General features: G+C 48.6%; 1 long non-coding RNA gene across 1 annotated transcript in view; it reads right to left on the reverse strand.

The window, feature by feature from the left end:
* Nucleotides 1–4,066: 4,066 nt before the first annotated feature.
* LOC119978576 overlaps nt 4,067–24,659 on the reverse strand; it is a 36,964-nt gene continuing 16,371 nt past the window's right edge. Inside the window, exon 2 of the long non-coding RNA XR_005463492.1 lies at nt 4,067–4,414. This is a non-coding gene — a long non-coding RNA (uncharacterized LOC119978576). The remainder of the gene's footprint in view (nt 4,415–24,659) is intronic.

Here is a 24,659-nt window from a genome sequence, read left to right on the forward strand (position 1 = left end):
AGAAAATGATGTGGCTGTGGGTGGAAAGGTAATGTCTAACGATGATGCTTCAAGCATCATGACAGTGTTGAACGGATTTGATGAACGATATGGTCCATTCACGTCTATCTATTTCATACACTTGTGGGTTTGCGAGGTAGGTAACTCCCTCCAGGGAATTCCAGACTTGGGAAATAACAAAATGTAAACTAAGAAATAATAGGCGCCAGAAATCCAGAGGTTTCAGTAAGATTCCCACCATAAGTCTGGTCAAGTCTGCCGGAAAAAGACACATATTGCTTCTGTGGGCTTTTGCTGTTTCTGTATGTTGCAACCTGCACAGATCCTATTGGGTAGGGACAATTGGTTACCCCATGGAAGTCAGGGATTTTGAGCTCCCCCGGAAAGGGAGCGGGACAAATGTTAACCTTTTCTATTGTAGAAATAGAGCGGGCCAGTTAGGTACTGGATAGAGAGGAGACCAGTAGCAAACTATTGGTGCTGTGCATGTATTAGTGTAAATCGAGTTAAGTTTCGTTTGAAACTCGTGTTTGACTCATCGTGGCCCTGACAAAAATGTACACAATAGTCACTGCTCCTTCCCACAAAGTTTCCAAAATAAACTATTTTCACTGACTTACTTATTCTTGGCTTTGATATATTAAATGATTCAGTTGATCAAACCACATGTCAATGTGTTTTTTTGTTACGACAACTTGCTTATACATACAGCTCTGTCCAATTATAGACTGACACACAAGCGAGCAGGTAACAAAAAGTGCAGCTAGCTGTGACAGGAGCAAAATGCCATCTGCCTGTTTACTCTGAACAATTGTAAATACTGACAGATATCTTGTGACATTGTGCTGGAATCTGGAACATTGTTAGCTGATAACCTATCCTGTACCTTTAAGGACACTGCTCAGTTACTCCTTGTGATGAATGGGAGTAACTAGACAAGTCTAGATAATTGCAGGTATGCAGAAACTTGCACAATCACAAGACAACTTTAGTTGCTTGTAAATGTCAAGCAGGTTTGTGACATTTACACTTTCTATCACCTCATCAATCCCCATTTCTGCAACCTTCTCCAGCTCTACAAACCAACAAGAACTCAGGATTTGTTCTTGTTCATCTCTAGTTGTGTTCACCCCAACATTGGCTTATCTAGGTCCTAAAATTCCTTCCATCTACCTCTTTGCTTGGCCCTCCCCCTTCAGGACACCATATAAAACCTAGCTCTTTGTCCAGGTTTTTGGCCACCAGCCTTTATCTCCTTGTATGACTCAGTATCAAAATGTTATCTGATGTTGCTTCTGTGAAGCACCTCAGAATATTTTACTAGATTAAAATCTTTATGTAAATTGTTCCGAAAGCCAAACTTACCTCATTAGCAAGCGGTGTCCCAACAGGCACGGCAGTTCCACACAAGGGGTGGAATTCTCCGACTCCCCGAGGGGTCGGAAAATCGCCCGGGGCCGGCGTCAATCCCGCCCCTGCCGTGTCCCGAATTCTCCGCCCCCCGAGATACAGCAGGGCCGGGAATGGCGCCGGTCGGCGGGCCCCCCACGGCAATTCTCCGGCCCGTGATGGGCTGAAGTCCGGCCGCTGACAGGCTTTTCCTGCCGCCATGGTTTAAACCACCTCTGGTACCGACGGGATTGGCAGCGCAGGTGGGCTCCGGGGTCCTGGGCAGGTGGGCGCGGGGCGATCTGACCCCGGGGGGGTGCCCCCACGGTGGCCTGGCCCGCAATCGAGGCCTACCGATCGGCGGGCGGGCCTGTGCCGTGGGGGCACACTTTTTCTTCCGTCCCCACCATGGCCTTCACCATGGCGGGGGTGGAAGAGATCCCCCTCCCCTGCGCATGCGCCGGTATGACGTCAGCAGCCGCTGACGCTCCGGCGCATGCGCAGACTTTCGGCCCAGGCTGGCGGGGCGCCAAAGGCCGTTTGCGCCGGCTGGCGGAGCGGGAACTACTCCGGTGTGGGCCTAGCCCCTAATGGTGCGGAGAATTCCGCACCTTTGGGGAGGCCCGACGCCGGAGTGGTTCGCGCTCTCCATCCCGCTGGGACCCCCCGCCCCGCCGGGTAGGGGAGAATCCCGGCCCTGGGTCATGTAACTGGGAGCAATGCACCATTGTAAATAAGTGTCCCTGCAGAAGGGGAGAGTGCGAGGCCCCAAAGGGAGAAGGGATAGGGAGTAGCACCTAAGAGAGAGGGGTCATGGAGAGGCAGCAAAGAGAGAGGGGATAGGGAGTGACCCCAAAGAGAGAGGGAATAGTGAGTGGCCCCGAAGAGAGAGGGAATAGGGAGTGGTCGCAAAGGGAGAGGGGATAGGGAGAGGTCCCAAAGAGAGAGGAGTAGGGAGAGGTCCCAAAGAGAGAGGGCATAGGGGGAGGCCATCAAAGAGAGAGGGGACAGGGAGAGGTCCAAAATGGGAGGGGACAGGGAAAGATCCCAAAGAGGGAGGGGATACGGAGAGGCCCCAAAAGAGGAGAGCTTTTTATTTTTCATGGTGAGGGCATCACTGGCTAGGCCAGCAATGATTGCACCATCCGTAATTGTTGAGAGGGTGGTGAGCTGCTTTCTTGAACCGCTGCAGTCCATGTGGTGCAGTTACACCCACAGTGCTGTTAGAGAGGGAGTTCCAGGATTTTGACAGTGAAGGAATGGTGATATATTTCCAAATCAGGATGATCTGTGGCTTGCAGGGGAACTTACAGGTGGTGGCTTTCCCATGCAGCTGCTGCCCTTGTCTTTCTCCATAGAATCCCTACAGTGCAGAAGGAAGCCATTTGGCCCATGGAGTTAGCACCGACCCTCCAAAAGAGTACCCTATCTAGGCCCACTCCACCAGACTATTCCTCTAACCCTCTAGCCCCACCTAACCTGCACATTTTTGGATAGTCAGGGGCAATTTATCATAGCCAATCCACCTAACCTGCATATCTTTGGATTTTTGGAGGAAACCAGAGCATCTGGAAGAAGCCACGCAGACACGGGTAGAATGTGCAAACTGCACACACAAGTCACCCAAGGCTAAAATCGGACCCGGGTCTGTGGTTCTGTGAGGTACCGGTGCTAACCACTGTACCACCGTGTCGCTCAGTGGTACAGGTCACAAATTTTGAAGGTGCTGTTGAAGGAGATTTGGTGAGTTGTTGCAGTGCATCTTGTAGATGATACACGCTGCTGCCACTGTGAACAATGCTGGAAAGACTCAAACATTAATCCTATGAGTAATGTCCATATGTTCATAGCTCTCCATATAAAGACGTTCCTTCTGCCATCAGTTCTAAATCTCTTGGGCTGGATTCTCCATCGGCGGGATCCTCCGCTTTGCCGGCAATGCACTCAAGAACGCAGATTTCCCGATGGCATGGGGGTGCCCACAATGGGAAACCCCATTGGCCGGCTGGTTGGATGGAGGATCGCAGAAAACAAGTGCGGCGGGATGGAGAATCCCGCCCCTTACATTTCACCTTGTATTAATGGCCCTTATTCTTGACTTGCTTTGATCGGGCAGGGGTTAGAGTTAATCAATAGGGGAGGAAGAGTGTCACTGGGGGGGGGGGGGGGGGGGGGGGGGGGGAGATGGGGACGTGAGGGACCACAAGGGCAATTCAAGATGCAGGTGCCCCATAAAGACTTGTAAGTGTTACAAAATAGATAGTACTGTGGCCACACTGACAGGGAATCCCTCCACAGCTGTCGCCCTTGCATACCAGTGGATCCATGCTGTAACTATTCCATCTATGGATTCAAATCCGCCATCTGGAAAATCCATACAGAGCGTGCCGCGTGCCTGAATTGTCACTTTATTGGCCTAATTGGGCACCCACTACTGGTGGGCATGCAGCCCTCACCGTACATTAGCAGTGGTCAGAGGAACATATCGACACTCCAGCCAGTGGTGACAAATTGCCAGAATGTTATTATGATCATGTGAGGAGGGATGAATATGACCCCTATTCTCCTGTTCCAGAGTCTGGTCATAATTTTTGAATTTAATGAGGATGTGCTTTGCCAATGCTGCAGGAGTCCCACTATTTACACTTTCAGGTTGTAATAAATTATCCAGACAGGATTTCTTAAGTTAAGTTTATTGAAACTATTTCCTGAATTTAAAAAAAAGACTAGGTAAATCGCAGCCACTATTCTAACATTACTCACAGACTTCTTGGGCCCACACATTTGTACAGGTGGCAGAATAAGAGGTTAGGTTTAAGTATTTTTTTTACATTTCATGAAGAAGATAAAACAAAGGAGTATCCATTTATCTACTTGGCTGGTCTTGATGTGGTGATTTCATGTTTCAGCCATTTCGTTCAGTTGTCTTCCTGGGCGTGGTTGTGGGGGGCAGATTTTCACATTTATTCCCCAAAGGATCTCAGTTGCATCTCTTCTCAGGATGGTTACTTCGGACACAATATTTCTGAAAGAGAGGGCAAACAGCTTTCACAGCGTGTTTCAGTATGACATTTGTCTTGATCTCTCTCTTACTACAGTTCCTTAAAGTACCCTGCTGGCTGTATATTCCAGAGAAATTCTATTCATCCATGACTAGTGCAGTCATTGTTTTATAACAGTTAATTGCATTTTGATATCTCATCTCAGAAACATTTGCAAAGTTTCAGGATACTGACAACCAATGAGTTTTTTCATGTTTCCCAAGGGATTGGATGTCTTTTTTTCCTTCTACTTAGTGGAATGCAACCTGTATAATGTTGACATCTGTGCAGTCTCCATTGCCTTCAGAGGATTCCAGATTTTTAAAAATCCAACCAGAAGCAAAGAAAAATTAGAAGTTGTGTCTTTAAAAAAGCATATCCTCATAACAATGCCCACTTCCAATTCCAATGAAAATTCAGCCCATAGTTACTTTTGTACAGACTATACTTGTGATGAAACCTAAAATTCCATTTGCTTTCATTCCTGCCTTAGAAACCTCAAATGCTGCCTTTAATGTCCTATGATCCTTATGTCCCCAAATTCCTCTGTGTGATGACCTGTGACCTAGATAGAACAGTACAGCACAGAACAGGCCCTTCGGCCCTCGATGTTGTGCCGAGCAATGATCACCCTACTCAAACCCACGGATCCACCCTATACCCGTAACCCAACAACCCCCCCCTTAACCTTACTTTTTAGGACACTACGGGCAATTTAGCATGGCCAATCCACCTAACGCGCACATCTTTGGACTGTGGGAGGAAACCGGAGCACCCGGAGGAAACCCACGCACACACGGGGAGGACGTGCAGACTCCGCACAGACAGTGACCCAGCCGGGAATCGAACATGGGACCCTGGAGCTGTGAAGCATTTATGCTAACCACCGTGCTACCGTGCTGCCCCTGGAAGCATAACAGTAAGGTAAATGTGTAAATTCTTTCAATTGTCTATGGAATCTGTAATTGCTTTAAGAATGTTTAAAGGGACTTTTAAGAGTTTGCATCAATTGTAAAGGGATCACTTGTAATTTTCTTATATGATAAGAAACACTGGCTCATATGACCTGGAAACCCTTGGCCTAGAAGCAGTACTAACAGGGATGAAATGAAGACCAGAAGCTGCGTGGCTGGCAGGCACAAAGGAGAGCTGCAGACACAAAAGAGAGCTGAAGGCAGAAGGCAATGAGCACACAGATGCAGACACCAAGCAATCCTGTTGCGTTTATGTGCAAACCAAGTTCTCTACAAAAAGGTCAGTTTTAATATGGCAATAAGAAAACAAACATAGAATTTCATAAAGGCTTGAGGAAGCGATGCACAACCAAGCTAAAAGGGACTGAATCACAAAAGCAGCTCCGGGGACATGGCCAGAGGATGGATGGGTGCAATGGAGACGGGATCAGCTCCCGGTCTGGGTGACATTATGAGCAGATGTTCGGGATGTCTGAGGTCTGTTGAGGGGGGCCCGCTGTGGCCGGGAGTGCGTGGGCATGGCGTGCCAGGTTGGAGTGGGGTCCACTACTGTTTGTCAGTCTAACATCCTCCTCCAATTCCTTACAGGTACTGAATGGTATGGACAGTATTTTGGATCCAACAGAACAGACCCTAGTAGTACTGCTGGTAGGCAGGACAGCCAGTCGCCAGAGTCGGCAGCAGCAGCATCTGCAGAAACTCGAAGTAGTGGCCCATGTGCCGGACTCTGCCCCACATCCTGAGGACCCGGCTGTCCATCTGGCCGGGGGGGGGGGGGGGGGGGGGGGGCAGGAGCAGGGAGGACTGCGACGACCCAGAGTGTACCGGTGCCGCTGGTCGTTTGAACATATGACAGACAGAGCGTGCAACAGGAGGCTCGGCCTCAACAAGGAGACGATGTGACATGACCTTGCGGACTTGGCACCACATGGAGGAGGAGGAGAATACTCGCTCTCAGTGGCCATCAAGGTCACTGTAACCCTGAACGTTTACACTTCTGGATCATTCCAGGGCTCAAGCGGGGCCCTGTGTGGTATCTTGCAAGCCACAGCCCATAGGTGCATCCGACAGGTCACGGAATGACTGTTTTACCCGGGCATGGAAAATACATCAACTACATCATGTCCAAGCCCAACAAGATGCTCCGGGCAGCAGGGTTCTCCGCCATCGCGGAATGCCTCAGGTCCAGGGGCTGATAGACAGCTTGTGCTCACCGCACCATCTGAGAATGCCCGACCGGCCCAATCTGTCCCACGGCCACCCATAAGGCCCCCCCCCCCCCCCCCCCCCCCCCCCCCCCCCCCCCCCGGTTTCCGATCCCCCCCCCAACCCCCCACCAGGGGTGGTTAGAACCACGGCGTCGGGAACTCACCGGGTCCGATTTCTCCGCCCCCGTGCGGAACACTATTTCGGCGCAGGGCTGCAGAGAATCACAGCCCATGGAGTTAGGTCACAGATCAGTCATGATCTCATTAAATGGCAAACAGGCTCAAGAGGCTGAATGCTCTCCTCCTGTTCCTATGTACCTAAGTATAAATCCCTGGATGCATTCCCAGGACATTGTCTGCCTATGTTCTCAGCACTAACTCTATGGAGTTTCCAAGGTCACGGAGAGAGGATTCCATTTCCAATGGTTGGTGGGTGTAAGTGCCAACTGTGCTCAATTCGGGCAGCACGGTGGCGCAGTGGGTTAGCACTGCGGCCTCACGGCGCTGAGGTCCCAGGTTCGATCCCGGCTCTGGGTCACTGTCCGTGTGGAGTTTGCACATTCTCCCCGTGTTTGCGTGGGTTTCACCCCCACAACCCAAAAATGTGCCAGCTAGGTGGATTGGCCACTCTAAATTGCCCCTTAATTGGAAAAATGATTGGGTACACTAAATTTAAAAAAAAAAAAAAAAACTGTGCTCAATTCTAGTGCACCCTCTACCCCATTACCATTAAATCCAACACACCTGCCCACTCAATTTTGTTTCAAGGTGATCTATTCCATCCCACAGCTATGTACTCTTCACGATCCCTTGCGGTGGTGCAAGGATTCCAGCTCCACGCACCCACCCCCCCCTCACCACAACCCCTTGGAAACAAAGTTGGTGTAGAGCCAACTCGTTCCATACCAGCCCGACCTGCAGCCCGAACATGCAGTGTGCAGGCAAATAGACTGCCATTGGGACATCTGCGCTTCACTGGGGAGGAAGTCCCACCCTCGGTGCTGCTAGTCAACTGGATTGGCCAGCAGCTCCAGCAGTCCCAGCTGTGGCAAGAGCACATTGGTGGGCACTGCCAGGACTGCAAGAAGGTCCAAGAGAAAGGCCATGCACAGTAAATCCAGGGTATTTGGCGGGGAGGGTTTGAGCTGTTTAGTGAGGGGCAGGGGTGGTGGTGGATTTAGTCGACCAGGCAAATCGCAAGGGGGGGTACTATCTTAGGAGGGTGCGTCCCCCCTCCCAGTGCACAAAGGGCATGGCCCAAGGATGGTGAACTCTTTCTACCCACTCTGTTAAAAAATGTTTGGATCCTCACCAACTATTTAATGGCATGAGCAGTGCATCATCAGGGTCAATTAGTTTGTTAACAAGCCCTTGATTGTTTATTTAAATGTGATGGGTGGGCTTCTGATTTCAGTACCTGCCCACCTCCTCCGTATTTTGGGATGAACTCAAGGGTGGGGCAGGAAGATAATGGGGTTGGCACCCACCCTATTTTATGATGCCCTCTCCTTTCTAAAACACACCAAGTTTGGGGGGGGGGGGGGGAAAGAGGGGGGGCACATAAAATGCATGCCCGAGTTCTTTTTTAAAGTTTGCTTGCTATCCTTAGGAGGTCTAGGATTTTTGTGTCACCTTCAGCCTCTCTCCATTCATGGTGGCTTACACCCATCCATAGGCTGATACAACTCATTTCATTGGTTGTGCCATTGCCACACCCTCAGCTATACTGAAGGACAGTGGGGAATGGAGATGATGAAGGTTTAGCTTCAGCCATCAAAGTAGATGCTTGCAGCGGTGGAGCAACAATATAGAATCATGTAATACAGTGCAGAAGTAGGCCATTTGGCCATCGAGTCTGCACCGGCCCTTTGAAAGAGCATTCCAATCAAACCCTCTTTTCCACCATATTCCAATAACCCCTTAACCTAACCTAAACATCCATAAGACATAAGAGCTGAATTAGGCCATTCGGCCTATTGAGTCTGCACGACCATTCAATCATGGCTGATATGTTTCTCAACCCCATTCTCCTGCCTTCTCTCCATAACCTTTGTTTCCCTTATTAATCAAGAGCCTATCTATCTCTGTCTTAAAGACACTCAGTGATTTGGCCTCCACAGCCTTCTGCGGAAATGTGTTGCACAGATTCACCAACGTCTGGCTGAATAAATTCCTCTCCATCTCTATCTTAAAGGATCATCCCTTCAGTCTGAGGCTATGCCCTCGGGTTCTAGTTTCTCCTACTAGTGGAAACATCCTCACCTTCACTCGATCTAGGCCTCCCAGTATTCTGTAAGTTTCAATGAGAACCCTCCCTATCCTTCTAAACTTCATCCAGTACAGACCCAGAGTCCTCAACCGCTCCTCACCTGGCAAGTCCTTCGTCCCAGGAATAATTCTGGTGAACCTCCTCTGGACTCTTTCCAAGGCCAGCAGATTCTTCCTTAGATATGGGACCCAAAACTGCTCACATTACTCCAAATGGGGTCTGACTAGAGCCTTATACAGCCTCAACAGTACATCCCTGCTCTTGTATTCTAGCCCTCTCGACATGAATGCTAACATTGCATTTGCCTTCCTAACTGCCAATTGAGCCTGCATATTAACCTTAAGAGAATCTTGAACTAGGACTCCTAAGTACCTTTGTGCTTTTGATTTCCGAAACCTTTTCCGATTTAGAAAATAGTCTATGCCTCTATTCTTCCTACCAAACTGCACAACCTCACACATTACCACATTGTATTCCAGCTGCCACTTCATTGCCCACTCTCCTAGCCTATCCAAGTCCTTTTGCAGCCTCTCTGCTTCTACAACACAACCTGTCCCTCTACATATCTTTGTATCATCAGCAAACCTGCCCTCAGTTCCTTCTTCCAAATGTATATTATGAATAGCTGTGGTCCCAACACTGACCCCCTGCGGAACACTGTGGACACTAAGTGGAAATTTAGCATGGCCAAAACACCTAACCTACACATCTTAGGATTGTGGGAGGAAACCAGAGTACTCGGAGGAAATTCCCACAGACACAGGGAGTAAGTGCAAACTCCATACAGTTGCCCAGGGATTGAACTCGTGTCCCCAGAGCTGTGAGACAGCAGTGTTAACCACTGTGCCACCATTCCTCCCCCATGAGTTGCTATTAATACTTTGGATCCATCAAAAATTGTTGTTCTGAGTATACAGAAGGTTGCCTGGGGTGGAATAGCTCTGGCTGCAATGTGTCAATTTTCCTTGCATTTAGCAGGGACTGGAGGGTTCCAAATGTTACACCCCTGTTCAAAAGAGAGGAATAATAGGCAGTGTGGACGGCGCAGTAGCACAGTGGTTATCACTGTTACTTCACAGTGCCAGGGTCCCAGATTCGATTTCCGGCTTGGGTCACTGTCTGTGGGTTCTCCCTGTGTCTGCGTGGGTTTCCTCTGGAGGCTCCAGTTTCCTCCCACAAGTCCTAAAAGATGTGCTGTTAGGTCATTTGGACATTCCGAATTCTCCCTCCAAAAATTGTTGTTCTGAGTATACAGAAGGTTGCCTGGGGTGGAATAGCTCTGGCTGCAATGTGTCAATTTTCTGGGGCTGGTTTGGCTCACCAGGCTAAATCGCTGGCTTTTCAAGCAGGCCAGCAGCACGGTTCGATTCCCGTACCAGCCTCCCCGGACAGGCGCCGGAATGTGGCGACTAGGGTCTTTTCACAGTAATTTCATTGAAGCCTACTCGTGACAATAAGCGATTTTCATTTTCATTTCATTTCATGTACCCGAACAGGTGCCGGAATGTGGCGACTAGGGGCTTTTCACAGTAAATTCATTGCAGTGTCAATATAAGCCTAGTTGTGCCAATAAAGATTTTTATTTAAATTAAATTAATTAATAGTTCAAAATCATTAAGGGTTTTTATTGAGTAGATGGGAAGAAACCGTTTCCACTGACAAGAAGCACACCAATTTAAAATTGTTAAGGCAGGGGTGTGATGAGAAATGTTTTTACACCTTGTAGGATAAGTAGTTAATTTTAACTGTGATATGATGAGTCACATTATCACGGGAAATGATACAATGTTTCATGACCTTTCTCTCTCTTATAGAGCCCATGGATAGATGCAGACACAGGAAGAGATGTGCCAATAAAGTTAGTGGCCGAGATTTTGCAGCCCATTCAGCCAGTAGGATCTTCCGGCCCCGCCGAAGGCAATTCCATGCAGCGGGTTCCCGGCAGTGGGAACAGCGAGCTAAGCAAATAGCTATTGACTTGAAGAGGACCAGAAGATCTCGCCACCGGCCGATGGCGAGCGACCTCCGGCAAACTGACCATGTGGAGCGGGAACATCCTGGCCATTATGTTTTCCTTATCTCAGCACACACTGTAAAGATTCTCTATTAGGAAACGAGACCAAGAATATTGTACACAGCTGGTTATTATGATCTTGAATGCCCTGCCTGAAAGGGTGCTGGAAACAGATACAGAAGCTTTAAAAAAAAAGCTGGATATATATTTGAAAAGAACCAATTTTCACGACTATGAGGAAAGAGTATTGTAGCTTGTTCAAAGATCCAGTACAGGAATATCCTCCTCGTCTGCTGTAAAATTGAATGATTCCAGGTGGGGCAGTGTTTCGACGTTAAATATGGAATTTACCTTGATGTTCAAGAACACTTATGAGATTCTCTTGCCACCACTTGTGGATATTCACAATTGAAAGATGCAGGGCAGTCTAGACTATGAAGAACAACCTGCATTTCTACAGTTCTTCCCACACACAAAATGATCTCCCAAAATGTTTTTCATCAAAGAGGAGAAACAATGGATGTCATAGAGCGGAACTAGATAGAAAGTTATAGAACATAGAACAGTACAGCACAGTTCAAGAGAAGCAGAGTGCAGTGACTGGATAGAGGAGCAGAGGGCGCATGGCTAACATGAGATTACATCTGATAAAGGAGCTGCACTCCAAAAGCTAGTGATTCGAAACAAACCTGTTGGACTTATAACCTGGTGTTGTAAGTCTTCTTACTGTGCCCACTCCAGTCTCCGCATCATGTCTGAGAAAAATGACATTGCTGTGGCACAGTTGGTAGCACTCTTACCTGAGCCAGACGGTTGAGGGTTCAAGTCCCTCTCTAGAACTTGAGTAGAAAAATCAAGGTTGACACTCTAGTGGACTACTGGGGGAATTTTACACCGTCGGAAGTGCCATGACTACTGGGGGAATTTTACACCGTCGGAAATGCCATCTTTTGGATAAGGCATTAAACCGAGGCCCCACCTGACCTGTCATAAAAGATCGAACAGCACTATTTCAAAGGAGTACAGGAGAGTAACTCTAGTACTCCGGCCACTATTTACACTCAGTCAATATCGCAGAAAAAGAGAGATGATCTGGTCATTATCACATTGCCGTTTGTGCGCTCTTGGTGTGTCAATTGGCTGCTGTTTTCCAACATTACAAAGTGCCTACATTTCAGAAATACTTCATTGGCTGTACAGCACTTTGGAACTACCAGTTTTCCCGAAATGCAAGCCTTTCTTTTTTCTCTAGCTGCGGCTGAACGTCACATGGTGAGATGACATATGTTTGAGTAACTAATGCAAACTACCTCAACGCCACAATAACACCATGTTATTGTGAAGCAGAAATAAAGGGTATACAGAATACAAAGAAACCTACAGGCACTGGTCTATATGTGGGTAGTATCAGACATCTGCTGCTTTGTTTCCAGAGGCAGGTGAGGTTTGAACACATCAATGTTCAAAGTATATAAGCAAATATTTTGCAAATTTATTCACTGTAAACATTGCTGGGGTTAATCTCCGCTCTCTAGTAGAAGACAATCCAAATACATTATTATATTGGAGGAGTGCAGCTGACTACAAGGTGGTGATTCTCCTATGGGTTGCAATTTTGATAGATCTGCAGGAAATCAATGGTATCATCTCCTGGCATCAGTAACAAAACAGAAAGTGATCAAAACGGACGCTGCATCAGAATATTAATACCTCAAAAATAATGCTAAATATAGGCCTCTGACATGTGATTAAGTGGGACATGGATTTGTCATAATGTCAGGATATATCCCATATTCTGGAATATATAGTTAAAAGTGGTTGAATATTAATAGGGAAATGCTGTGCCAATGGAGACTGCCCCCTCCTCGAGTCAGCAATTATAAAATCCAGAAAGTACAAACTATTAAACATTTCCAACTGTGAGGTGTTAAGTATCAGAGTAACACGATTGGCTGGTATAATATCACGGAGATATAAGATACCATCGGAGCGTTTTTGTGGAGTTGACCATTGTACCCTGTTTGAGCAGCATCATGTAAATAAACCTCTTGCTCTATGTTATCGGAACATAATGTGTACTACCTCTGATTCTCTCTCTTTGCGGCTACAACAAAGAGCATAACAAAAGAGAAACTGGCGACGAGATCGAGGCTGTAAAAAAATAATGGGACAAAACAACTTTCAACAATATTTTTGTGAGTCAGAATAAGGAACCATTGGCGGAGATCCAGGCCAATACACCATTGGGAGTGAGGTCGGAAGAAATGTCGCCAACTTCCAAGGCAAAAATCATAATTTTGGCAAGTAAAAACAACTCTCAAGTAAATGCTTGAACATTGTACAATTTGTAGTGGGGCATCAGCGAAACACAGTCGATCATGACAGCAGCAAGTGCAAGTAAAAGGGCTTTTAGAAAACCTATTGGAAAACTATGAATGATGGGAGCTTGCTTCAAATGGAGGATCGAAGTTTTCAGTACACTTAGCATTGTGGGTAGAGCTGCTGTAACCGCGCGCTAGGCATTGAAATGGGGCTGCTGACTCTTCAACCTACTGCCCGGGAATCGATAGCGAGGCACAGAAACAGCTGGTCTGTTTGTGCACTGCGAGTTGTCTGCTTTAAACACAGAGAAAATGAACAGCAGGGAAGCTAGGCTGAAGGCTGAGTAGCACAGATCAGGGAGCTGCAATTCAAAAATGGCAAGAAACAAAGGTGCCATGGACTCTTTTGATGGTGAAGAGGAGGAGATCTGGAACTCTTATGGGGAAAGGTCCTAGTCGGTCCTTAAAGCCATTCAGACACCAGCAGACCTGCATACTGTGACCTTCCTCAGCTCAGTTGGGAGGAAAACATTCATATTACAGAATTTAGTACACCCAGCTAAACCTGGAGACAAGTCAGCTCCAGGACATCACTGCAGATGTTCCTCAGGATAGTGTCCTAGGCCCAAGCTACTTCAGCTGCTTCATCAATTACCTCCCTTCCATCATAAGGTCAGAAGTGAGGATGTTCACAGATGACTGCACAATGTTCAGCACCATTCGGGCTTCCTCAGATAATGAATCAGTTCATCACCAAATGCAACAAGATTTGCACAATATCCAGGCTTGGGCTGACAAGTGGCAAGTTACATTCGCACCACAGAGAAGTGCCAGGTAATGACCATCTCCTACAGGAGAAGTTCTGACCATTACCCCTGACAGTCAATGGCATTACCATCACTGAATTTCCCACAATCAACATCCTGGGGGCTACCATTGATCAGAAACTGAACTGGACTAGCCATATTAATACTGTGGCTACCAGAGCAGATCAAGGGTTAGGAATCCCACGGTGAGTAACTAAGCTCCCGATCCCCCCCAAAGCCTGTCTACCATTTACAAAGCAAAAGTCAGGAGTGTGATGGAATACTCTCCACTTGCCTGGATGTGTGCAGCTCCCACAACACTCAAGAAGCTCGCCACCACCGAGGACAAAGCAGCCCACTTGATTACTCCTCCTTCCACAAACATTCAAACCCTCCACCACCGACGAATAGTGGCAGCCGTGTGTACCATCTACAAGATGCACTGCAGTAACTCTCCAAGTTTGCTTAGACAGCACCTTCCAAACCCACGACCACTACCATCTGAAAAGACAAGAGCAGCAGATACCTGGGAACCCCACCATCTGGAGTTTCCCCTCCAAGTCACTTGCCACCCTGACTTGGAAATATATCCCCGTTCCTTCACTGTCACGTCGGCAAAATCCTGGGACTCCCTTCCTAACAGTAGTGTGGGTGTACCCACACCTCAGGGACTGTAGCGGTTCAAGAAGGCAGCTCACCACTATCTTCTGACAGGCAACTAGGGAGGGGTAATAAATACTGGCCGAACCAGCAACGCCCACATCCCGTAAATTAATTTTTTTTAAATGATGAGGTAATGACCTTTTTGCAAGCACATTTCTCTCCCCATCCACTATTAATAGCTGAAAGATTCTGCTTCACCATTGAGCACAGGAGGAAGAGGAAAACATTTCACAATTTGTCACATCACTGCAAAAGCTAGCAAAGCACTACAAATTTGGTCAAACTTTGAATTCAGACTTCACAACCGATTAGCTTGTGGCCTCAGGAATGAAGCCATCCAAAGGAAATTGATGATTGAAGGTTCATTAACCCTAAAATTTGGTTTGAAATCACAACATCCCTGGAATTTGCTGTGAGAGAAGCTTCGATGGTTGGAGTTCGAGCTAAAGTCCATCAGATGGAGTCTGTGAGAAGCAGGTCCACCAAGAACCTACCATGTCATTGCTGCAACCAAGAGGGTCATATGGCTGGAGATTGTTGGAGCAATGGAGAACAAATGCAAAAACAGTTGTAAGGTTGGTCACATTGCCAAGGCATGCTGATTAAGAAAATCTTCATCAGCACAAAGAAGTATGCCAGGATAAATACGGCAAAGTCTGCAGGGTGAGTTTACCAGTTCAGTGATCCAACTGAAGACTCAACGAGTAGCAAAATGTCAAGGCAGCTTAAGAAATTTAAGCTCAGAGTTCTAGCAGTACAAGGAGAACAGCAATGATTTTGGGTCAATCCAAAATTAAATGGGAACACTATTAAGATGGAAGTGGATACAGGTGCTATAGTATCACTTGTACCTGAATTGAAATACCATCAGGTGTCAGATGTCTAGCTGCTGTTGTATAAAGAGTCAAAGGTTCTGCTCCTTTTCCACAAACACCTTATTTTACATCAACAGACTCTGCACAAAACTCTATCATCATATCACCTGACACAAAGGCCACCTGAAGCCCTTTACATATCAGTGTCAATTATTGGATACTTAACATAAATGATACAACTAATTGGAATGTCTCTTAACCCATTACTTAACAGTCTCCCCTTCCTTGGAGAAAAAAAATAATTAGGTGAAAACAAAATTACAAGAAACTCAAAAACTCTCACGCAACTTCCTCTTCTTTTTTTTCATTTTTGGAAGATGAAAGCAGTCACAGAAACAGGCGCACTTCATTTACAGTATCCAAAAGTTTCCGTGAACTAGTCCCTCTTTTTGTAACACAGTCTGACAATTGATAGCTCCTGTCGATCCATTAAATTGTTGCTATTTCCCCTCTGTTCAACATCTGCTTCAAGATTGTGATGTCTATCCTTAACCTTTGTTCATTAGCACTTTTTGTAGAGTGCACATGTTCCCACAGGGATTTATTGTCAATGTGACAGTCAATAGGTATATTACCCAAATCCCCTAATCCCAAAATTTCTGTCAATATCTGAGTTATATAAAAGGCCATATCCACCGCCTCTACAAGTCTTAACTTCTCAGCAGTCAAAGTGCTTTTGATCACGCTCCTTGTATTCTTTGTTTCCCACATAAATTTGCATAAGACACATCACTATAAACTATGAGTTTCAAGTGCCTCAGGTCACCTGAAACCAGGAACCTCAAAACACACTCCTGTATTTTTAGCTTGGCCAATGCTTTATTTGCTCTTATTGCGTCTTCCACTTTGGGATCATTCATTTTTGTACTCAACTCTAAGACATCAAAACTCACATCCGGTCCAGTCTGTCTACCTAACCATTTCAGTTGCCCAATTAAACTTCGCAGTTGCTCTTTTTCCATCTTTGAAACCATTGCATCTTTTTGTGAAACCCGGCCACAACTAATTGCTATTGGGCTGATGCTTTCCAAATAAGATTGCTGATGTAAAGTTGCCCCTAACTTAGTCTGTCCGATTTCCAGTTCAATATATTTAAATGCACCGGAAGCCTGACTTCCAACCCTGAAGTCTTTCCTCAAACCAGAGATTACAATAGCTTCAAAATCACTAGTCCCACCCCACAAAAAATCATTGACATGCATCATAAAGATGCCAGAAAGATTTCCTTTATAGTGCCAGTAAAACATTGCTGAATCTGGTTTCAACTGGCAACAGCCTAACTTGAACAAAACTGACCTTACCAAAAAATACCCGACTCTAGATGCATCATTAAATCCATATACATATTTGTTCAACTTCCAGAGTACCCCTTCTGTGTTAGCTGCCTCTTTAGGAGGACAGAGAAAAATGTCTCTCTGGAGCTGATGCACCTGCAAAAAGGCAGCTTCTATACCTATAGATTTGCATTCCCATGCCTTTGTGGCTAATAGAACCAAGAAGATCTTTAAAATAACCTTTCCTTCTGAAACTAATTCTTCCAATTCCAGCTCAGAAAACACTTTGCTTTGGATTTTACTGTCATAAGGTAGAGAAAGAGCCAGTGCCATACCTTGTTTTCTCTTTCCCAAGACAGTTACCTTAGTCCACATAACTACTGCACTTCTCCATTGGTCGTACGATCCCCTTTCAGAAAATAAGGAGGGATAGTCATATCCGGCCACCTTTGTCCTAGGTTCTGCCATATATCCTTTTTTTTTCTCACTCACTCCTTGGTTTGGTCTGGAAGGTTTTGAGGAATAAAGGCTCTCTACCTAAACGTGCCAATAGTTTTCTAATGACATACAGAAACACTGTGCATTCAACAACACAAAGCTCACCAGCTATACTGATGTTGAAAAGGAAACTATGCATATAGTTTGACCTTTTCACTCTCCCTTTATCTTCAGAGATAGTCAGGCAACATCATCAGCCCAAGTGACTGGAAGGGAACAACATCCCAAAAGCAGAGCCTTTGGACATGGGTTACATGATTTTAGTATGCCACAAATGAGTCCAAACCGAGTTAGTAAAAAGAAAACTTGGTTTATTGCAAAACAATTATATTTACAATATACATCAGATCCCAGCTGGGTCTGTTCTGTTGGTTCCATATCTGGCCGACTTTATACAGATCTCAATTGTGATTGATCCCAGGCTCCCCATCCCCTTAGCAGTAGAATTTGTATTCAGCGAGACTCGCGGGGAGCCTGACTGCTCCAACCCCATAGATCCCGTGAAGGTTTATAGCAGTGTTTTTGTGAGAAATTACACCTCAGGCAAAAAATGGACTCTAGCAATTGTATTAGCCAAAACGGGACCAATTTAATTTACTGTGCAAACTAATGATGAACGAATTTGCCGTCAGCATGCTGGCCAATTATTATCTGCCCGTAGTGAGAGTACAGAATTTGTACCAGGTGTTTTCACAACAGGGAGTATGAACAGTGACATGTCTGACTTGAAGACTACAACTGTTGAAATTACAGAATCTGTTATGACAGAATCATCCACACAACCAGAGACAGTTCCTGAGGTGGTTTTGTCAAATGTAACATTGACCAATGTACAGGAAGACACTCCTAGTACCTCTAAGAGCCAAATTCCTGAACGTTGCGCTCTTTCAAAATGAGACAGATGTCCATCCAAGAGACTGTCTTACTAATGTGCATATGTATCCGTAACATAACAATGTTAGCTATGGCATAATGTGTTGGATCTGTGTTAAAGTGTTTGATTAAATAAAAATACTGGGGACACTAAAGGAGTAAAGAGGGAGGGGTATAATGTATCAGAGTAACACCACTGGCTGGTATAATGTCACACGTTACGCAGCGACATAATCGGAGCATTTTGTAGGCTTTTGTGGAGTTCACCATTGTCCCCTGTTGGAGCAGAATCCTATAATAAACCTCTTGCAATATGTTATACAATTTGATGTGTGCCATCCTCTGGTTCTTTCTCTTTGTGGCTACAACAAAGAACATAACATGAGGTAATTTTGTTTTCTGAAGAAAATACTTCCTAACTGATTGGTTGGCACTTTTGTAGTAATCCAATCTTCAGGTACAGACCGGAATTGGAGGTTGTATCAGGCTAAACACCCTACAAGTTGTCCATGCCAAGATTCATAATGAAATATGACTCAACATTTACCCTTTTTAAACCATATTGAAAGAATTGAGGTGGAAATTCTCAGTCTCTTTGAGAGTTTTGACCTGGATGTAGAGGTTATATGATGGCTAGTTGCCATTAGTAACGCCATTGTACAAGTCTATGTTTGTGTAATCTGACTCTGTAGAACACAGGCACTCCACTACATCCATGGGAAGACTACAGTTTCCTGGTTCATCAGGGTCAAAAACAGATAAATTAATGTCTGTTCATGCATGAGTCATTGTGAACCTTTTTTTTAAAATATAATTTTTATTGGAATTTTTTACAGAAAATATAAAACATAACGACAAACAATGAAATGCAACAAAATAACCCATAATAACCGTACCACCCTCAGACCGTATCGACGCATGTATCACATCCCCCCACCCCCCCAACCCCAATGAACAACAAAAGAACTTTAAAATAAATTTAAATTAAATAAACAAACATAGTCATCGTCCGCCCCCCCCCCACCCTTTCCCTCCACCCCCCCCCCCCTTTTCCCTCCCCCTTCCCCCCCTCCCTCCCCCCCCCGGGTTGCTGCTGCAACTGTCCCCGTACCCTATCGTTGAGCCAGAAAGTCGAGAAAAGGTTGCCACCGCCTAAAGAACCCTTGTACCGACCCTCTCAGGGCGAATTTGACCCTCTCTAGCTTAATGAAACCCGCCATGTCATTGATCCAGGTCTCCACGCTTGGGGGCCTCGCATCCTTCCATTGTAGCAAGATCCTTCGCCAGGCTACTAGGGACGCAAAGGGCAGCACACCGGCCTCTTTCGCCTCCTGCACTCCCGGCTCCACCCCAACCCCAAAAATCGCGAGTCCCCATCCTAGCTTGACCCTGGATCCTACCACCCTCGACACTGTCCTCGCCACCCCCTTCCAGAACTCCTCCAGCGCCGGGCATGCCCAGAACATATGGGCATGGTTCGCTGGACTCCCCAAGCACCTGACACACCTGTCTTCACCCCCAAAGAACCTACTCATCCTTGTCCCAGTCATGTGGGCCCGGTGCAGCACCTTGAATTGGATGAGGCTAAGCCGCGCACACGAGGAGGAAGAGTTAACCCTCTCCAGGGCATCAGCCCATGTCCCGTCTTCGATCTGTTCCCCCAGTTCCCCCTCCCATTTAGCTTTCAGCTCCTCTACTGACGCCTCCTCCGCCTCCTGCATAACCTTGTAGATATCAGATATCTTCCCCTCTCCGACCCAGACCCCCGAAAGCACCCTGTCGCTCACCCCCCTCGCGGGAAGCGAAGGGAATTCCTCCACCTGCCGCCTAGCAAATGCCTTTACCTGCAGATACCTGAACATGTTCCCCGGGGGGAGCCCAAATTTCTCCTCCAACTCCCCCAGGCTCGCAAACCTCCCATCAATAAACAGGTCCCTCAGCTGTCTGATGCCCGCTCTGTACCAACCCTGAAATCCCCCATCAATGTTCCCGGGGACGAACCTATGGTTCCCCCTTAACGGAGCCTCCATCGAGCCCCCCACTTCTCCCTATGTCGCCTCCACTGCCCCCAAATCTTGAGGGTAGCCGCCACCACCGGACTCGTGGTATACCTCGTAGGTGGGAGCGGCCACGGCGCCGTTACCAGGGCCCCCAGGCTTGTATTTCCACAGGACGCCCTCTCCATCCGTTTCCATGCTGCCCCCTCCCCCTCCATTACCCACTTGCGCACCATCGACACATTGGCCGCCCAATAATACCCCGAGAGATTGGGTAACGCCAGCCCCCCCCCCCCCATCTCTACCCCGCTCCAAGAAGACCCTCTTCACCCTCGGGGTCCCATGCGCCCAAACAAAGCTCATGATGCTGCTAGTAACCCTTCTAAAAAAGGCCCTAGGGATAAAGATGGGCAAACACTGAAAAAGGAACAAAAACCTCGGGAGAACCGTCATTTTGACGGACTGCACTCTACCCGCCAACGATAGCGGCACCATGTCCCACCTTTTAAATTCCTCTTCCATCTGCTCCACCAGCCTGGTAAAATTAAGCTTATGGACAGTCCCCCAACTCCTGGCCACCTGCACCCCCAGGTATCTGAAACTCTTCACTGCCCTCTTAAATGGGAGTCTCCCAATTCCCTCCTCCTGATCACCCGGGTGTACTACAAATACCTCACTCTTGCCTAAATTTAACTTATAGCCCGAGAAGCCCCCACATTCCGCTAACAGCTCCATCACCCCCGGCACTCCCCCTTCTGGATCCGCCACATACAACAGCAGGTCGTCCGCATACAGCGATACACGATGTTCCTCCCCACCCCGCACCAGACCCCTCCATCTCCCTGACTCCCTCAACGCCATAGCCAAAGGTTCAATCGCCAGTGCAAAGAGCAAGGGGGACAGGGGGCACCCCTGCCTGGTCCCATGGTAGAGCCTAAAGTACTCCGATCTCCTTCCATTTGTAACTACACTCGCCATCGGAGCCGCGTAGAGCAGCCTCACCCATTTGATGAATCCCTCCCCGAATCCGAACCGCTCCAGCACCTCCCACAGGTACCCCCACTCAACTCTATCAAACGCTTTCTCCGCATCCAGCGCCACCACTATCTCCGCCTCCCCCTCCACTGTCGGAATCATAATAACATTTAGCAGTCTCCGCACATTCGTGTTGAGCTGCCGTCCCTTGACAAATCCTGTCTGATCCTCATGTATCACCCCTGGCACACAGTCCTCTATCCTGGTGGCCAGGATCTTCGCCAGCAACTTAGCGTCAACATTGAGGAGCGAGATAGGCCTGTATGATCCACACTGCAAGGGGTTCTTATCCCGCTTTAGGATCAGAGAGATCAGTGCCCGCGACATCGTCGGGGGCAAAGCCCCCCCCTCCCATGCCTCATTGAAAGCTCGCACCAACAGGGGGCCCACCAGATCCGCATACTTTTTATAAAATTCCACCGGAAACCTGTCCGGCCCCGGCGCCTTACCTGACTGCATTTGTCTAATCCCCCTGACTAGCTCCTCCAACTCTATCGGCGCCCCCAGCCCCTCTACCAGCTCCTCTTAAACCCTTGGGAACCGTAGCCTGTTCATGAAGCTCTCCATCCCCCCTCTCCCCATCGGAGGTTCTGACCGGTACAGTTCCTCGTAGAAGTCCCTAAAGACCCCATTTACTTCTGTCCCCTTCTGCACTACATTCCCACCCCTATCCGTCACTCCACCAATTTCCCTAGCCGCATCTCGCCTGCGGAGCTGATGCGCCAACATCCTGCTCGCCTTCTCCCCATACTCATATACCGTGCCCTGCGACCTCCTCCGCTGTGTCTCCGCCTTTCTGGTGGTCAACAAGTCAAATTTGGCCTGCAAACTGCGCCGTTCCCCCAGCAACCCCTCCTCCGGTGCCTCCGCGTATCTCCTGTCCACATCTAGGAGCTCTCCCACCAGTCTCTCCCTCTCCTTCCTCTCCCTCCTTTCCCTATGGGCCCGGATGGAGATCAGCTCTCCCCGGATCACTGCTTTCAGAGCCTCCCAGACCATCCCCACCTGGACCTCCCCCGTATCATTGGTATCAAGATACCCCTCAATACTTCCCCGGACCCTCCTACACACCTCCTCATCAGCCAGCAGCCCCACATCCAGGCGCCAGAGCGGGCGCTGGTCCCGCGCCTCCCCCATCTCCAGATCAACCCAGTGCAGAGCATGGTCTGAGATCGCTATGGCCGAATACTCTGCATTCTGCACCTTCGGGATCAATCCCCTGCTCAGGATGAAAAAATCAATTCGGGAATAGACCCTATGGACATGGGAGAAAAAGGAATACTCCCGCGCTCTCGGCCTCCCAAACCTCCAGGGATCCACCCCTCCCATCTGGTCCATAAACCCCCTCAGCACTCTGGCCACCGCCGGTCTCCTACCCGTCCTTGAACTGGACTGGTCCAGTGGGGGATCCAGCACTGTGTTAAAGTGTCCCCCCATGATCAGTGGCAGGCCCCCTGCCTCCAGGTCCGGAATGCGGCCCAACAAGCGCCTCATGAAGCCGGCATCATCCCAATTTGGGGTATATACATTAACCAGCACCACCTTCTCTCCCTGCAGCCTACCCTTCACCATAATATATCTGCCCTCCTTGTCCGACACCACCTCAGCCGCCTCGAACGCCACCCTCTTCCCCACCAGGATCGCCACCCCCCGTTCTTCGCATCCAATCCTGAGTGAAAAACCTGCCCCACCCACCCCTTCCTCAGACGAACCTGGTCCGCCACCTTCAAGTGGGTCTCCTGGAGCATAGCCCCTTCAGATGAGAAAATACCCTGGTTCTCTTAACCGGCCCATTCAGCCCCCTCACGTTCCAGGTAATCAGCCGAATCAGAGAGCAACCTCCCCCTCTCCCCCGCCGGCTAGCCATAGCTTATCGACTGCTCGCCCCAGGCCAGCTCGCCCCGCCTGACCCGTTCCCCATGGCGATAACGCCTCTCCTCTACCCCCCCGGCCCACGCAGGCTCCTTCCTGGCCATTCCAGCAGCAACCCGGTATCCCCCCCCACCCCCCCCAGGCTAGGACCCCACCTAGCCGCGACGCACCCTCCATGGTACTTCCGTGAGTCAGCTGACTTCTGCTGACCCGGCAGCTCCTGCCAAAACCCCTCTCCTCCCGGCATAGGGTCATCCCCCTCTTGCCACACCTCCTTGGCACCGCTTCAGCGCGGGAAAGAAAACCAGTAGAGGCCACGCCCCCACCTCCAGCTCCGCTCCCCCTGCCCCGCAGCGCGGACAACCAGAGGAAAGCCCGCGCTTTCACACTACAACACCCCACCCTTCCGACGCAGCTCCTCAAAATCCAGTTTCACTCCAACCCCCGGCCCCGTACAGAAGAGAACATATAAAGCACATACCCCCAATGTTCCCCACATACCCCACACCCACACCCAACAGACAAACCCACCCGGAAACAAAGCAAAAAGAAAAGCAGCATAAAAAAAACACATGTCAAAATTGAAGAACAGCAACAGCGAAAACAGCAACGGCCATAGTGTGTCCCCAGATCCTAGTTCGAGTCCAGTTTCTCCGCCTGTACAAAGGCCCACGCCTCCTCCGGGGACTCGAAGTAGTGGTGCCGGTCCTTATGTGTCACCCACAGACGCGCAGGCTGCAGCATTCCAAATCTGACCTGCTTGGCATGCAGCACCGCCTTCGTCCGGTTGAACCCGGCCCTCCGCTTTGCCACCTCCGCACTCCAGTCCTGGTAGATTCGTACTACCGAATTCTCCCACTTGCTGCTCCTCTCTTTCTTGGCCCAGCGCAGCACACACTCCCGGTCACTAAATCGATGGAACCGCACCAGCACCGCCCGCGGGGGTTCATTTGCCTTAGGCCTCCTGGCCAGCACTCTGTGAGCTCCCTCAAGCTCCAGGGGCAAATGGAAGGACCCGCTCCCATCAACGAGCTCAACATCGTGGTCACGTACCACGGGAGATCCAACCCCTCCAGCCCCTCCGCCAGGCCCAGGATCCTCAAATTCTTTTGCTTCGTGTGAACGTCCAGCTCCTCCAAGCGGTCTTGCCACTTTTTGTGAAGTGCCTCGTGCAACTCCACTTTCCCCACGAGGACCACGGCCTCCTCCTCCCGCTCAGCGGCCTGCTGCTGCAACTCCCGGATAGACACCTCCTGGGCCGCCTGAGCTCCAAGCAGCTTGTTGGTAATCGCATTCAGTGAGTCCAGCAACTCAGCCTTCAGCTCCGCAAAACAGCGCAGAAGAGCAGCTTGCTGCTCCTGCGCCCACTTCCACCAGTCCTCAGGTGTTCCGCCGGCCGTCATTTTGTCCTTCCCCCGCTTTTCTTGTAGAGCTGCTGCAGCCTTTTCCTTTGCCCCACTCCGGGTGAGCACCATAAATTATGGGGAATGCTCCTCTAGACACCTTCCCCCACCGGGTTTCGTCGAGACAGCGCCGTTTGGGGCCCTCAA

Source organism: Scyliorhinus canicula, chromosome 15 (assembly GCF_902713615.1).
Source record: "Scyliorhinus canicula chromosome 15, sScyCan1.1, whole genome shotgun sequence".
Classification (NCBI taxonomy): Eukaryota; Metazoa; Chordata; class Chondrichthyes; order Carcharhiniformes; family Scyliorhinidae; genus Scyliorhinus; species Scyliorhinus canicula.